The sequence below is a fragment of the Nilaparvata lugens genome, chromosome 6, assembly GCF_014356525.2.
Source record: "Nilaparvata lugens isolate BPH chromosome 6, ASM1435652v1, whole genome shotgun sequence".
NCBI lineage: Eukaryota > Metazoa > Arthropoda > Insecta > Hemiptera > Delphacidae > Nilaparvata > Nilaparvata lugens.
In genome coordinates, this window is record NC_052509.1 from 10,413,150 (window position 1) to 10,429,999 (window position 16,850).

The following is a 16,850-nucleotide window of genomic DNA, read 5'->3' on the forward strand; positions in this document are numbered from 1 at the left end:
TGATTGACAATTCTGTTTATCATACGGTCTTTCTGAGTATCAATAAATCTGTGGTTTTTTGACAATTTCTTAGTCTTTTTCATTCAATAATTAAAACTTCAACAGATACGAAGAATAATAGTTAAAAAAAACGTTGATTTTGTAAATCAAAGATAGAAAAACCAAAACCCCCTTTCTATTAAAGGGGATTCATTTATATAGGGTAAATAGGGTATCTAATCCTAGCTTAAACCCAAAATTTGAGAAAACGTTAATATAAATAATTTTAATAAATATTCCACCCCATAAGAATATAAAGAAATTAAGTATTCCGTTCAACCTAACCACCGTACCTAACTAAAAAATTAGTCACGATTAAAATTTAACCGGCTTTTGTGCAACCGGGCCATAGAGTTATTCATAATAATGGATTGAAAGAATTCTCCTAAAAGCTTCAACTCAAAATCGATTTCAAGAAGAGCTTTTCACGCTACCATCTTCTCCAATCACAAAAATCCAAATCCATAGGTCCGGTTGCACAGAATAAGCCGGTTAGATTTTAATCGTGTTTTATTTCAAAATAACCCTCTCTGATTGGTTCTCATGAAGTTAATCACGATTAGAATTTAACCGGCTTTGTACAACCGGGCCATAGAGTTATTCATATAAACGTTGATTGAAAGAGTCCTCCTAGAAGCTCTGAACCCAAAATCGATTTCTAGAAGAGGTTTCCACGCTATCATTTCTGTCCAAATACAACCCACAGAGTCGAGCTCTATATTGTACAGTACAACAGAAGTGGTTCCACTTTGACTTTCGATTAGTTTTATCACTAATAGTGTGTGCGCGTGTGCGTGCGTAGCTCACCCTAGTTGCCAACTTGTCCGCTAGGGGGGAAAACTGAACCTTGGTTAGAAACTGCTTTTACTTTGTTTAGATTCAGTTTCAGTCGCAGCGGATCTGTTGTGTGGATAACTGACTGTGCCGTGCGGTTATATTCAAGTAAGTCATCCTCGCTATCTTATCACTGACTAAAATGTAGCTGACAATGTAGATCTTTCGTTAACCTCACTATTGTTTTCACACTGGAATTATTGTTTGAGTATTTTAGGTGAATGATAATCATGAGTTTTGATGTAAAATCGTTTGAGTATTTTATATAGAATCGTTTGAGTATTCTATATATCCTTGGATCATGAGTATTTTATGTGAAATATTTTGAGTATTTTATGCAAAATTATAAGTATTTAAGTAGCCTAGAATCATGAGGATCTTATGTAGTATCGTTTGAGTATTTTATGCAAAATCATGAGTATTTTAAGTAGCCTAGAATCATGAGGATTTTATCTAGTATCGTTTGAGTATTTTCGTTAATAAGATTCATCTGAGTTTATGGCTACTTCTTGATACTTTTCCGAAACAAAAAGCGATTATAGTTTGTTTCCCTCACTCCTGTGTTCATACTATCAGAATCGTTTGATTATTTTATGCAAAACCATGAGTATTTTAAGTAGCTTAGAATCATGAGGATTTTGTCTAGTATCGTTTGAGTGTTGTATGCAAAAGCGTTTCAGTATTTTATATAGAATCGTATGAGTATTTTATGTGAAATATTTTGAGTATTTTATGTAAAATCGTTTGAGTATTTCGTGAATAAGATTTAGCTTATCTGAATTTTTGACTAGATTCCTGATGCTTTTCCAAAACAAAAATCTATTATAGCTTGTTTTCCTCACTCCTGTATTCATAAAGACTCTCTGTATCAGAATCGTTTTATGCATAATCATGAGTATTTGATGTAAAATTTTCTCAGTATTTTCGTGAATATGATAAATCTGAGTTTTTGCTATATTCCTCTCTCTTTTCCAAAACAAATCTATTATATAGATTGTCAATGAAGGTACCTGAGTGTTTTTGCGAATAATATGATCCAGCTTGTTTTCCAAAACAAATCTGTATATAGATTGTCAATAGAGATTTTTAAAATTTTCGACAGAGTCATAGCCTACCGTAGTTCTTACTCATTGACGTAGTAAATTGGAGTCGAATAGTATAGGATTATAGTATGGATGAGATATAATATCATTGATAGTATTAGATAATTTAGTATGGAGGAGGATTAGAGGAGTATATGAGCAAAGAGAGAAGATATTGGAGTAGTAGTAGCCTATATAGAATTTGAATACTGGAAGGGAAATAGTATTTCTTTGAATCATTTTCAGATGTGTCAGATTTTTCAAAACAAATATTCGATCAGATTGATTATTGACTTGAAAAAAATCAGAATACAATTGAACACATCACAGCTTTCCACCCTCAAAAATAAAATTAGAGCCCTATTGGAACCCTCAATATAATTTTCAACATTGTTATCATTCTATATCAGTTGTTACCCTGCTCATCAATCATCCCTTTATAACTTTCCACCCTTATAATATTTTGTTTAATGAAACAATAGGTACTGAACAATCATAAAATGGAGGTACAGTTCATTACTGAGTCAGTTGTGTTACGATTGTATTTCCTGTTCATCAATCATCCCTTTATAACTTCCCACCCTTATAATATTTTGTTTAATGAAAATATAGGCACTGAACAATCATAAAATGTAGGTACAGTTTATCACTGAGTGTCCAATCTATGGTATACAAATCTGATTAAGAATCTCAGTGAAAATAATTGCAAATAATTAGTCTGAGAATAGCTGGGGAAAGAAAATGTTTCGAATTCTCAATATGGAAACTTCACTCTAACATTATAATACGCAATGAGTTCATGAATTAATCTTACATTTGTTACGTTTGGAGATTTCACTTCTTATGATAGGCCTAAATTCTCTACAATTATTACTCACTAGTTCACTTCTTATGATCAATTCTCTTAAATTACTACCCAGTTACATGGGAAGTTTTATATTTTCACTCAAAGATAGATTTGTAGTACCACAAATGAAATCGACAACCTGTGAGATTCTGGGATTTTTATCACAATTGAAAATTTTCACTTTAATTTATTCCCTATATTGAAGTACTTCAATCTCCAATAAAAGTTACTGATAACTGATAAGCCATGAAAAAACTTAGTCATTACATTTCACAATCACAATATAAAATTAATGATTGGGAGAGAATCAACAGGATTAATTACAGTTATCAATTATCACTGTAGGTTACATTAGTAGCTTAATCAGACTGTGGAAAAATGTGAATAAAAGATCAAAAATCCCATTGTAGACTACTATCAATATTCCAGTCATGTTCTCCAAAAGAACATATATGAAGACTTCTTCCAAAACTCCGATTTAATAGAACCAGATATTTCGTAACAAGAAAGAAAGTTGATACGCAAGCTATCTGAAACGGTAAACAAGCTAGTAAAACGCCGATTTAGTAGTAAAACGCCGTTTAGGCCTATCATCGCGTGGCCTTGACCTCGTTCTGCTATTTTATAGACTGGTAAACGTCGACTAAACTTCTCAATTATTCCTAATCGATGCTCCGTTATCTTTAATGTTCCTCGGATTTGGTTCATCGTTATCTGTCAACATTAATCTCGGTTTTGGTCGCGGTATCTCTTGTCTAAATAGAAAGATTACTAGTTGAGGTAAGCTCCATTAACTAACAGTTATGTGTTATTAAGAGTTTTAAGAGCAGTTACCGTTGGTTAGAAAACCATCAAAAACTCGACTATAGTTCATCTTTGAAAAATAATTTCATCTGTGAAATTATACTCTTTCTTGATTTAACCTTCCAGCAGTCGCGCTGTTGTAAAAAGTACAACAGTATCAGTTTTTTGCTGCACAAATCTATTGAATGGGGTGGTGTCAGTAAAAGAGTCACCTATGCATTACAAAACTTTCTCCCCATCAATTGCACTAAGTTGCAGTTACAACCGAGCAATGGTTCAGTCTTTAGTCGCGACAGTGCATAAGTTCGCACTGTGAATAAGATAGGGAAAGACTGTATACGGGGTCTGTAAACGAACCAATAACACAGAATTGATGGCTTTGCTTGATGCACCTTATATTGGGCTATGAAATGGTAATCATCTAAATGTTCATAGGCGTAAAATAATCCAAGAAGACGGGAGAAGTAATTATACAATTAATTACTATGTTTTGACAGTAAACAGAGTACATAACACGTGGAAAATTTTTTGTTGTAAAAATTACAACACGCGACTGCTCGTGTGATTGAGTAGGGCGCGACTACCGGAAGGTTAATACAGGATTGAGAGTAATACATCTCTTGTCCAAAAAATAACAGGATTACTTGTTAAAGTCAGTGTCAAATCTCGCTTCAGTAATCGGACTGATCTGTAACTGACTGTTAACACTACGTTTAATGCTAAACCACGTTTACTCTTGTAGATATGGTTGCATTTATCATAATATGTTTCATACGGGGTTTAAACGAACAGCTGACATTTCTCTGTTTAAACCAAGTATCTGCATACGGGCCTTATCTGACAAATCTCCAATAACTGACTGATTATTAGTCAGTTTAAATTGCAATTAACATTTCAAAGTTATTTAACTAGTAGTTCTGTGAATAGTAGACCTCACGCAGTTTTCTCATCCACAAGTATCTGATGTCACCTGTTCTAGTTGAATCACAATTCACAGTTGAATCATAAAAACTCTTAGAAACTGTTATTTGTTTTTTCCAAGATCAAAAACTCACTTATGGCTATAAACTCAGTTCACGATTGAATTTGTATCCCATATGATAATTTATCCAGTTCCGTGATAATCTTTCCATCTCATAAAAATATTTCTCAACTATTTTAATTTTTTTCAAACAAGGATATTATAATTTCTTCAGCATTATTTAGTTCATTAAATCATTTTTTTATTTTATTTTCAATCACCTATTAAATTTGTTTTTCAAATGTGAGAATATTGATACTGATAGTGTGCAATTATAAAAAATATTGAAATCCTACCTTATAGAAATAGACACGGCCAGACATCTGTGTAATGCATGCAATGAGTAATCCACTGGTCAGCTGATTGATTATGAATAATTCTATAGTCTGATTAATCCTATCTTCAAAGTAGATGATATATATAGTGATATCAGAGTATGGAGGAATTACTTTTCTTTTCATATTATCCTTGAAATGCAAAATTTTAAAAACCTTGTGTATACATCGACGTGCAAATGAAATAAATGATCAGCTGATTGAATATGAATAATTCTATAGTCTGATTAATCCTATCTTAAAAGTAGATATATATAGTGATATCAGAGTATGGAGGAATTACTTTTCTTTTCATATTATCCTTGAAATGCAAAATTTCAAAAAAAAACCTTGTGTATACATCAACGTGCAGATGAAAATGAAATATTCCTGCCAAATCTCATCGAATTCTATCAACGCGTTTGGCCGTAATCGCGTTACATACAGACAGACAAAAGAAAATCCGAGTTAAAACAATATAGACCTCTACATTTGGTCAAAAATTGGGAAGAAGCTAATATAAGATCTTCATAACAACAAAACGTTGATCTATAGATCGTAATAGAACATTCTAGGTGGGTTTCGAACGAAAATCGTTAAGCTATAGAGCATTTTAGGTGGATTCCGACTCCACAACAATGGTGGCCGGTTTGTTTATTTACATTCGGTACAGCGATCGTCTACACTGAAATACGTCGGACAAAAATAAAATACGTCGGAAGAAAATGAAGTTCGTAACACGGTCACGATCTTGAAAACGTTGGCCAAACTCCAGTTCAAAATAGACTGCAGTTTAGTTGGAATCTATTATGGCTACATGTGCCGTTTGTCAAACGTGCTTGTCATTTGTCCATTATATTTTTTATGTATTTTTTGTTGAGCTTTTATGTGTATTTATTGTGTATAACATATGAGTAGACTACAGTGTAGGTAGGTACCGTGAGAAAAGAGGAGATGTCAAGGCTCTATGTAGGTATCATCATAGACAAAGAATGAATAGAAAATAAAAGGGTGATCCAGAATATCGGGAACCTTCAAAAACGTCATAAATTATTAGTGGGAAGGGCAAAAATGATTTTATTTAAACTAATGTAAATTTCAAGACTTGCCATTTAAGAATTACTAGTTGTTCTGTGAACAGTTGACCTAACGCAGTATTCTCATCCACAAGTACCTGATTGAAACTATAGACCTTATGGAAATACAGCAATAGACTGGCACATCTGTGTAATCACTTGTCAGCTGATTTATAATGAATAATTCTATAGTCTGATTTTTACTCTAATATTGGCGTATGAAGGAGGCTCCTTTTTCCTTTTAAATTATCCTTCAAATGCAAAATTTCCAAAAACCTTGTATATACGTCGACGCGCAATTTAAAAAGGAACATACCTGTCAAATTTCATGAAAATCTATTACCGCGTTTCGCCGTAAATGTGCAACATATAAACATTAAACATTAAGAGAAATGCCAAACCGTCGACTTGAATCTTAGACCTCACTACGCTCGGTCAATTAATAACATCTATCATTTTTTGACAGTTACTTCATTTAAATGGCTTCCTCCCGAACGAATACATTGTTGAAATCTGAGTTGACGATTCCTCATTGATCGCTGCAATATCTCATCTGGGATATTGCGAATTTCATTTTGAATTTGTTTTAATTTTTGATATTAAAAAGTATTGATCAAATTGAAATTGTGAGTGAAATCCTCACTGCACGGCAGTTAATGGCAACTGTGCAAGTGAGTAAACAATACTGGGTAACCGTGTAGTTTCACGATTTTGTTGCGTTTCCTGGTCCCATGAATCTGTCTGTTTGTGGAGCTATCTCAAATCAAACGTTTTCATAACTTGACCAATAACTGTGGTTGAATCATAACAGAAAATTCAGAATAATATTAACAATATCCCAGTTGAAATGTTGAGGCATTCGTTCAGGAATCTCAACACATATTTAAAGAGTGTATTCATGTAGGAGGAAGCCATCTTAATGAAGTAATTGTCAAAAAATGATAGATGTTATCAATAAATCTCAAAAGGCAAGTCTTGAATGTTACATTAGTTTGAATAAAATCATTTTTGCTCTTCCCACTTTTGTTTTATGGCGTTTTTAAAAGTTGCCGTTATTCTGGGTCACCCGGTATATGACAATCGAAAGCAGAAAGTATATTATAATCAAAGACGATGGAAATATGATGATATAAATTAACCTATTCTTATTCTCTTAGATAGAATGTGCGAATAGTATGAACAAATAAGATAAGGAGTTTTTATGAGTATATACATTCTATTGCCTTTTGGTACATTGTTTCAATACTCTCAGATTACAACTCGCATAGAACTATACTAATATTAAGAGGAGATAGCGATGAAGATATACGAAAAACACTTGTTGAAAAAAGATAACAACTACAAGACGATTGGTATGGGAGACAAGCTTTTTATCTGGTCGTATTTGAAATCTCAATGAGCACCTCACGAAATACACAAGTACTTGGTGGTTTAATGGTGACCTTGAGTTTATGATGACGTCACTCCACTTGGTCACGTGATTCTCACTGCTGTCAGGTGAGCATGATGAGTGCCAACCTCCGTCAAGGTCACGATATGCATCGATTGCAAATTTAGGCGAAAATTGACGAGCGTTGGAACGTGGCGGAAAAAGTGGAAAATGGGGAAAGGAAAAATTTTGTTGAATGCATTTGGAAAATTGCTATTGGGATATTTTCCCGGAATAAGTTCATAATTATTATTATTCACTTGAAACTGTCAGTATTTATTATGATAACATCAATGCTTCCCGTTCAAACAATGCTGACAGCTGAAGGAGAAGAGAAAAGAAAAAGAAGACTAAGAAGATAACGGAGAAGATAGAAGAAGATGAAGATGATGGAGAAGAAGAAGAGAAGAAAACCAATTGGTGAGAGGAGAAGTGATGGTTTACAATTGCGTGAAGAAGAAGAAGAAGTTGATAAATGAGGAAAAGAATGTAAGTGAGAAGAAGAAAAAAGACTTGAGATGATGAAGAAGAAGGAAGAGAAGAAGAAGAAGGAGAAGAAGACAGAAGAAGAAAAAAACCGGAAGAAGAAGAATCTAAAGAAAAAGACATGAAAAGAACAAAAAGAAGTAGAAGAAAACAGGAGGAGCGAGGAGGGGGGTAGGATGAAAAGGAAGAAGGTGTGGAGGAAAAGGAGAAGGAGGAGGAGGAAGAGAATGAGGATGATCAGGAAAAAGAGTGGGATCATGAGTAGGTGGAGGAGAAGTAGATGATAAAGAACCGGCGATAAAGAAAATGAAATACAAAAGGACTAAGATGTAGTTGGGATAAGGAGGAGGAGAAGGTGGAAGAAAAGAAGAAAACTGAATCCAAAGCGCAGAAGAAGAAGAAGAAGAAGAAGAAGAAGAAGAAGAAGAAGAAGAAGAAAAGAGGAAATTTACTGACAGCTCATAACAGTGCATGAACCATAGGTACCCTTTCAGAATAATAATTTATTATTTCAGCCAATCATTCACTTGAGAAAGTCTCATAGTTGAAGCCTGTAATTTTCCATTTAGATGTCAAAAAGTAACGCAATTAACTGCAATTGACAGTTAATGACTTGCTGTATAGGGAAATCCACTTCGTACTGTCACCATTAGTTAAATGCTAAGCGGTAGTGTTAATTGGAGAGAATGGTGACAGTAGTTAAGTGTATTCCATTATAGCTCCTAATTACAAACTTACAACTTCCTTTGAAATTATCGATGAACAGTTATAATTTATAATTTAGACTGGAAAACTATGAATGCATCAATGGTCGATAATAGTAGTCTATTTATAGTGAGGTCCACGTTATAATGGCAATGGAGAAAGATAGCAGAACAACGCTGCTGATCCTCTGTCTTGTCAATGCCTTCTATAGACAGTAGCTGATACAGGTTTATTGATGTAATATTAACTGTTCATTCTCGTTTAAAATAATCATTCATAATTTATTAAGCAAGAAATAATATTTATCAATACTTTCAAAATGAATTTACATGATTAAGATGGCATATTTTGTTGACTAATTCTACATTGTTAAAAGACGATCTGGCAACAGAGCAAAGCGAGAATGAGATAGCGCTATCCGCTTTGTTGAATGATAGACAAGGATAGCAATACCATTACTAATCAAACACTGCCATTATAACGTGGACCTTACTATAGGATAGTGTTATCAATAGTAAACATTGGGAAAATATCGGTCTGTTTATATTTGAGCACGAATCTGAGCTTCTGACATATTTTCAGAAATATCAAACAACAATTATTTGTTTATTGTGTAATTAACTGAATGTCACTTGCCACATATAGGATAACAATATCATTCTATTATCAGTGCTATCAGGCCTACTATTCTAAATATTAGCCCAAATAATTTAGAAGTAGCATCACACTTTATTTTCAACATAAATATCAGTATAAACTCATCTATTTATCTGTTTATTATGTCAATATCGGGGGGCGAGCTTCGCTCTGGAGTACAAAAGCATAATAAATTTATTACGAAAGAAGAAATTATAATAACATTCATAACGAAATGTTATATCTGATCACCGTAAATTGATATTAATTCCCATAGGAATGCAAAAATTTCCCTCACAAAGGCCCAGTTGCAAAAAAGCCGGTTCAATTTTAATCCTGATTAACTTCATGTGAACCAAATCAGCGAAGACCATTTCAAAAAGATGAATCTACTGGAATTAATCAGGATTGAAAATAACCCGGCTTTTTTGCAACCGGCACTAAGTACCTGATTCAATGATTACAAAATCTCAACAGCTGAGTCATAATTTTGACACAGTCCCACACACATGACCTCGCTCACTCACTTCCATCACCAACAGACGAGGAAATAATCATTATCAGCTGTTTTCCCAAGGATAAATAATAATTATCCTTTTAATGTCCTTCAGCAAGTTTTACCAGGGATAAGACCTAGTGCAATCGAATCTTTATATTATAAACCTACTATGTTCTGAATTTCGTGAGAATCGTTAGAGCCGTTTTCGAGATCCGGTGAAATACAAACATTTAAACATATAAACAGAAGTTGCTCGTTTAATAGTATAGGATTAAGAAAATGTTATAGTATTGCCACATATAGAGGAACAATATCATTCTATTATCAGTTCTATTACTATCAGATTAGTCCATTACACATGTCGATTCAGTAGTAAAATCACACTTTACTTTCAAAATATCAAACAAAATTCATTTGTTTATTTTGTCACTAACATAATATTACACTATTGCCTAGATTATTCTAGTATCAGTGTTATTGATATCTCAAATATTAGCTCAAATTAAACACTATTAGTAGGCCTATTATAATAGTGTGAGCTTCACACTATAGTGGCTCAAAATATTAATAAATAGCCGTTAGGCTCGCTTCGCTCGCCGTATCCGTCTAGCCAGGGGGCTCCGCCCCCTGGACCCCCGACTGGATCGTCCAAAATTGAGATCAGCGGGCTCGCTTCGCTCGCCTGCATGTAGACCTCAGCGGAACCTCTGTACCGAATTTGAACGTATTATGTCAATTTGATCTCGAAATACACCTGTTACTATATCGGCGTATCTTTGGCGAACAAAATTCTTCCACCTCAGCTAAACCTGTGTACTGAATTTTTTTGTAATATATTTCCATCAATTATTGGAAAAGGTGAGGAAACGCAGAAAAGCTGAGAAAACGCTAATTTTGGCTAACTGGATAAATTGGTATTTAGGAGGTCCTGGATAAATGCATTTCAATCTTCAACTTGGTGCCAACCTAACAAAGTCAACTTAGGTTAATGCCAACCTGACAAAATTTAATTTAGTTACCAGAACAACTGTTTCGAAGAGGTACTCTCTCTAGATTATAGTTCTATATTAACATATGCTATGGACATTTCAATAAATTATAATTTTAAGATATTGGAATAAGAAGAATATGCATGCTAAAAGAACCTTAAACCCTTAAAAACCACCCTTAGAGTAAAAATATCGCCAAAAGATTTCTTAGTGCCCGTCTAAAGGGCCAACTCGCCAACTGAACATACTTACAAAATTTGAACGTTTTTGGTCCGGTAGATTTTTAGTTCTGCGAGTGAGCGAGTGAGTGAGTGAGTGAGTGAGTGAGTCAATCAGTCAGTCAGTGAGTGAGTGCCATTTCGCTTTTATATATATAGAAGATTACACTCACTTATTGCAGTGTGACTTGCTTGACCAAGGATAGTACTATGTACTATATACTATACACTATACACTATGTACTATATACTATATACTATTCTATTCGAAATATTATTCTATTCTATTTCTATATACTATTCTTGTTGCTTGAGCTACTAACTTCCCTCAATTCACAACTAGAAACAAATATTAACGCCCGGTTGCACAAAAGCCGGTTAAATTTAAACCGCTGTTAATTTCACGGAACCCAATCAGAGAAGGACTTTTTGATAAGACGGCTTCTCTGATTGGTTCTCGTGGAATTAATCACGATTAAAATTTAACCGGCTTTTGTGCAACCGGCACTAGTGTCTATTAAATGTCTTTGTATTAACTTTTGTGCAACCGGCACTAGTGTCTATTGAATGACTTTGTATCAACTGTTTTATTTAGCTCAACATCAACTCAGCCAGCTGATAACAGCTGTTGCAGAGAACAAAAACAACTCTGCTACTTTAATCAACATTGTTGAAGCTATCAACATAAATTCAACAAAGAGGCATTCCAACCAAGTTGATTGCATTTTAACAAGTCAAATTGAAACAATAAATTATCATTTTTCTTTCCTACAACTGCTCAGCTATAGTGAGATTCATTATAAACAGTCAGCATTCAGCATAAATCACATAAAGGATTATCACAAACAATGCTTACAATAAAAATATGAAGAAAATATCACTTGAGGAATAAATAGGTTTTTACTACTTTAGAGCTTTACTATAGTGAGGTCCACGTTATAATGGCATTGTTTAATTAGCAATGGTATTGCTATCCTTGTCTATCATTCAACAGAGCGGATAGCGCTATCTCTTTCTCGCTTTGCTCTGTTGCCAGATCGTCTTTTAAAAATGTAGAATAATTGATTAATTAACAGAATATTTCATCTTAATTATGAAAACTCATTATGAAAGTATTGAAAAATACTTTTTTGCTTAATGAAATATAAATTGACTAGCCTTCAGGCTCGCTTCGCTCGCCATATCCGTCTAGCCAGGGGGCTCCGCCCTCTGGATAACCGAATGGATCGTCCTCGCTTCGCTCGCCTGCATTTTTCATTTGAGCATGCTTCATTCCATCAGAAAGTCGAAGTACTGAGAATACGCAGAAAAGCTGAGAAAAACGTTGGGAAAATGCTGATTTTGGGCGTATCTTCGATGAAACATTAAAGTCACCTCATCACAAAATTTTTAGACCCTAGCTAAACCTCTGTACCAAATTTGAAATTTTCTGTCTATTACTTGATGAAAGAACTGAGAAAACGCTGGAAAAACGCTAATTTTGGGCGTATCTTTGACGTTATTGAAAATTCCTTCTAACACAACATTATCACACCCTAGCTGAGCTTCTGTACTAAATTTGAACATTTTCTGTTCATTTTTTCTCGATAAATCTGAGAAAAAGCAAAAAAACGCTGGAAAAACGCATATTTTGGGCGTATCTTTGGAAATTTTTCTAAAGGGCCAACTGAACATAACTACCAAATTTGAAGGTTTTTCTCCGGTAGATTTTTAGTTCTGCGAGTGAGTGAGTGAGTCAGTCAGTCAGTCAGTGAGTGAGTGCTATTTCGCTTTTATATATAATTATATAGATTATTTTAAACGACAATGAACAGTTAATATTACATCAATAAACCTGTATCAGCTACCGTCCATAAGAAGGCATTGACAAGACAGAGGATCGGCAACGTTGTTCTCCTATCTTTCTCCACTTTCATTATAGCGTGGGCCTCACTAAAGCAGTTAAACACTGCAGTAGTTCAATAGAATAAAAAACTTCATTATTAGAGAAAATTACTATGTTTCAACTATCTTAACATAGAAGACAATATACCTCTCCTAGAATCCTAGATTGCGATAAAAGTTACAAGGTATTCATTCACATAAACTACCGCAGTAGCTTTAACTATCGTAAATTACAGTGTGTACTTTGAAAACACTCCATTTAAGCTCTTTAAAGCTGAGATAAAGCATTCCACTCTTTACAATGTAGTTTTAACAATAGAACTCATAGTAGACTCTACTCACAGATTAAGTAGAGGCAGACATAGTATTTTCAGCGTGATCGAAATTGCATATCAGCCATTGTGGAGATTAGTAATGTTCTTTTATTAGTCATTAATAAAATTCGAGTTGCAGAATATACATTTGAATTAAACCTACGTAGAAGACCGTCTTCGCATTTTCGTCAATTCTTTAATTTGTTCTGTCATTGTTAACGTTATAGTGAGGTGCACGTTATAATGGGAGTGGAGAAAGATAGCAGAACAACGTTGCCAAATGCCTTTTATAGACGGTAGCTGATACAGGTTTATTGATGTAATATTAACTGTTCATTCGCGTTTAAAATAATCAATTATATTTTCTTGAGCAAGAAATTATATTTTTCAATAAATTCATAATGAATTTTCATAATTAAGATGAAATATTTTGTTAATTGATTATTAATTCTACATTGTTAAAAGACGATCTGGCTAAAGAGCAAAGCAAGAAAAAGATAGCGATATCCGCTTTGTTGAATGATAGACAAAGATAGCAATACCATTTCTAATCAAACACTACCATTATAACGTGGACCTCACTATACATAAATCATTTAACGGCGGTTAAATTCTATCATATTTCCAACCAACTGGCTGTAGAGTAGCTCGTACTTATTGTTATTGTTATTTGATATTGAATTGAAAAGATTTAATAATTTCTCTTCAATGGATGAACTTCAAATTTGCACATATCTCCGAGGATGTGTCTCTCTCTAAACACTCTGTAGTCTGTGGTTCTATTGTTACCTACCTGGTCTTGTGGTTGTATTGTTATCTAGTTACCTACAAAGATATCTCTTTCATTCATAAGCGTTTGAAACAAAAGACAGTATTATTGTCAAGGTTGGACTATTACACGTAATAGAGATACAGTGTTGCTCTCCTAATTTTAGAAGTTTGGTGTTAAATTCCTAATGGTAATGTGTGACATTAAGACTCACTTACTCCACACGTGCTGTAGAAGATGTTCATTCTCATATCATTCAGAAAAATCTGGTGTGGCGCACTCACACAACTTCCCTTGCCGTTATGAAAGTTAATCACCTGACGCTAGTGTTCCCGCGCATCTCAAGTCTATTTATAAACAAAGTTCTGAGCCAGCTTTTGACAGGACAAAAACGCTCGAGACATACGAGGTCTGCTATCTCTTCATAGTGAATGATTTAATAGAATCAACAGTTGCTAACAGTTTGCTTTATTGGATAAATACATTTTCTCGAATTTCAAGCTTATTTATTTCCAATTTTAGGTGAAAATGTCACTGAACATTAATTGTAGAGATTTTTATGCACAATCTTTTCCACTTGAAATTTTTTGTTTAAATTGTATCTGAAGCCTGATAATCGGGAATCTAAAATCACACTTTGCATTGATGTGGCGGAGCTCCTTGAAATTTTTACAGATATGAGACTTGTGGCAGTTGATGGAGCTTATCAATGACTATTTTAGGTATGAATTTGATCAAAATAGTTTGAGCCATTTTCGAGAAAATCGCGAAAACCCAGTTTTTGACAACATTTTCGCCATTTTAGCCGCCATCTTTAATTGCATTTGATCGAAACTGTTCGTGTCGGATCCTTACAGTGTAAGGACCTTAAGTTCCAAATTTCAAGTCATTCCGTTGATTGGGAGATGAGATATCGTGTACACAGACGCACATACACTCATACACACACACACACACACACACACACACACACACACACACACACACACACACACACACACACACACACACACACACACACACACACACACACACATACACACAAACATACATACACACACATACATACATACATACAGACCAATACCCAAAAATCACTTTTTTGGACTCAGGGAACTTGAAACGTATAGAAATTTACAAATTGGGGTACCTTAATTTTTTTCGGAAAGCAATACTTTCCTTACCTATGGTAATAGGCAAGGAAAGTAAAAATGAAGATTTTAATATAGACTTGAGCTGCGTTTACACCAAAGTTATTAACAAAAATTTTATTTTCCCTTATAGATTATATTAGATTGAACATAACTTATCATACATACACATGATGAACATAATTATGTGTTTGTCAAGTTCCATTCAATCTAATCTTGGTGGACGAAAAAAATAAACATTTTGTTAACAACTTTGTTGTAAATGCAGCTTAGGGTAGCCGTCCACTGGAACCGTATTCAACCGATCCGTTCGGCCGTTGGATCGGACGAATCTGCCGGCCGTTAATTCGGCCGAATATAGTCGTCCATTGGAACCGTTTACGTCAGTCCAGTTTAGTAGTTGGCTGAACTATTGAATATTGGATAAATATTGAATTAACTACTATCATAGCCACCATAATTTTTCATAAACAATGATTATACTGTATTGGGATTTTGAAAACTGAATAAACAAATATCCACTAAATTAGTTATTCATTACAATAATCTTACCTTCAGATCCTATTTGTTCAGTACCGGTAATCTTTGTCTACAGATTCCTTTGAACATCACGACGATGATATCTTTTGTCTCGCATATCCCACGATGGAACATGCTCTTGAACCAAACTTATCAACTAAAGTTGTAAACTTATCAACTTACATTGTAGAACAGAACAAGATCAAAAAACAAAAACAGACAAGACTGTGAAATATTTTTGAGGCTAGGATGATGTTGTCTCAGCCGGATAGAGCCGGAAAATCCCATTCAATTCGGTTAGAAAACTTGATCGGCCGTGCACGGACGTATGAACCTGTTGCAATCGACGAGCATATCTATAGCTTTCTTTGTTGGGGGATCGTTCGGACGAGTTCGGTAGTTTTCGGCCGATGCTAGTTCGGACGAAATCGGTTCCAGTGGACAGCCCACCAGCTACTTAGTGCTTACAACACGAAACTTGATGAAGAAAATTCGAAATATTCCTATTAAATTGATTGAAAAACAATTTCTGCCATACTTTTGAGAGTCAGCTGAGAGAATACCATTCTTCTAGTAGTAGTAGTAGAAGAAGAAGAAGAAGAAAAAGAAGAAGAAGAAGGAGAAGAAGAAGAAGAAGAAGAGAAGAAGAAGAAGAAGAAGAAGTAGAAGAAGTAGAAGAAGTAGAAGAAGAAGAAGAAGAAGAAAGAGAACAACAAGATTGAATAGAAAAGATCAAGAGATAATAAACTTTCCTAAATCTATTTCTCAATATTTTCATTCATTTCCATTCCTCTATACTCACAAAGTAGAAAAGGTAGAAGATGAAAGAGGAGAAAATTGACAAATAAAAGAGAAGTAGGTGAAAGGAGACAGTGATTGAAGGAAAGAGAAGGAAGAAGAGGAGTTGATGAAAGGATTAAATCGAACCAGGGACAAAATATCTTTAGACATGTGGTTCTAGTTGTCAAACACATTAGCTTAGACTAAATAAACAGTTTATTCAGTCTATGACATTAAACTACAACAACACACTTCTCATGAAGATTATCTGTAGACACAGATTCCTCAGAGAAATATACTCAGTATGAACACGAAGTTTCAGATAGAGGTTCCCTTTTATTTAAATTATATCCAGGCTTCAAATAAAAGGCTCCACTATAGTGAGTTCCACATTATAATGGCAGTGGAGAAAGATAGCAGAGCAACATTGCCGATCCTCTGTCTTGTCAATACC

At 34.2% G+C, this 16,850-nt stretch overlaps 1 protein-coding gene across 1 annotated transcript in view; it reads left to right on the top strand.

Moving 5' to 3' along the window:
• Positions 1–812: 812 nt before the first annotated feature.
• Positions 813–16,850, top strand: part of LOC111057929 (glutamine synthetase 2 cytoplasmic) — a 54,979-nt gene continuing 38,941 nt past the window's right edge. Inside the window, exon 1 of the mRNA XM_039430081.1 lies at positions 813–981. The gene's annotated coding sequence lies outside the window, so the exon portion shown is untranslated. The remainder of the gene's footprint in view (positions 982–16,850) is intronic.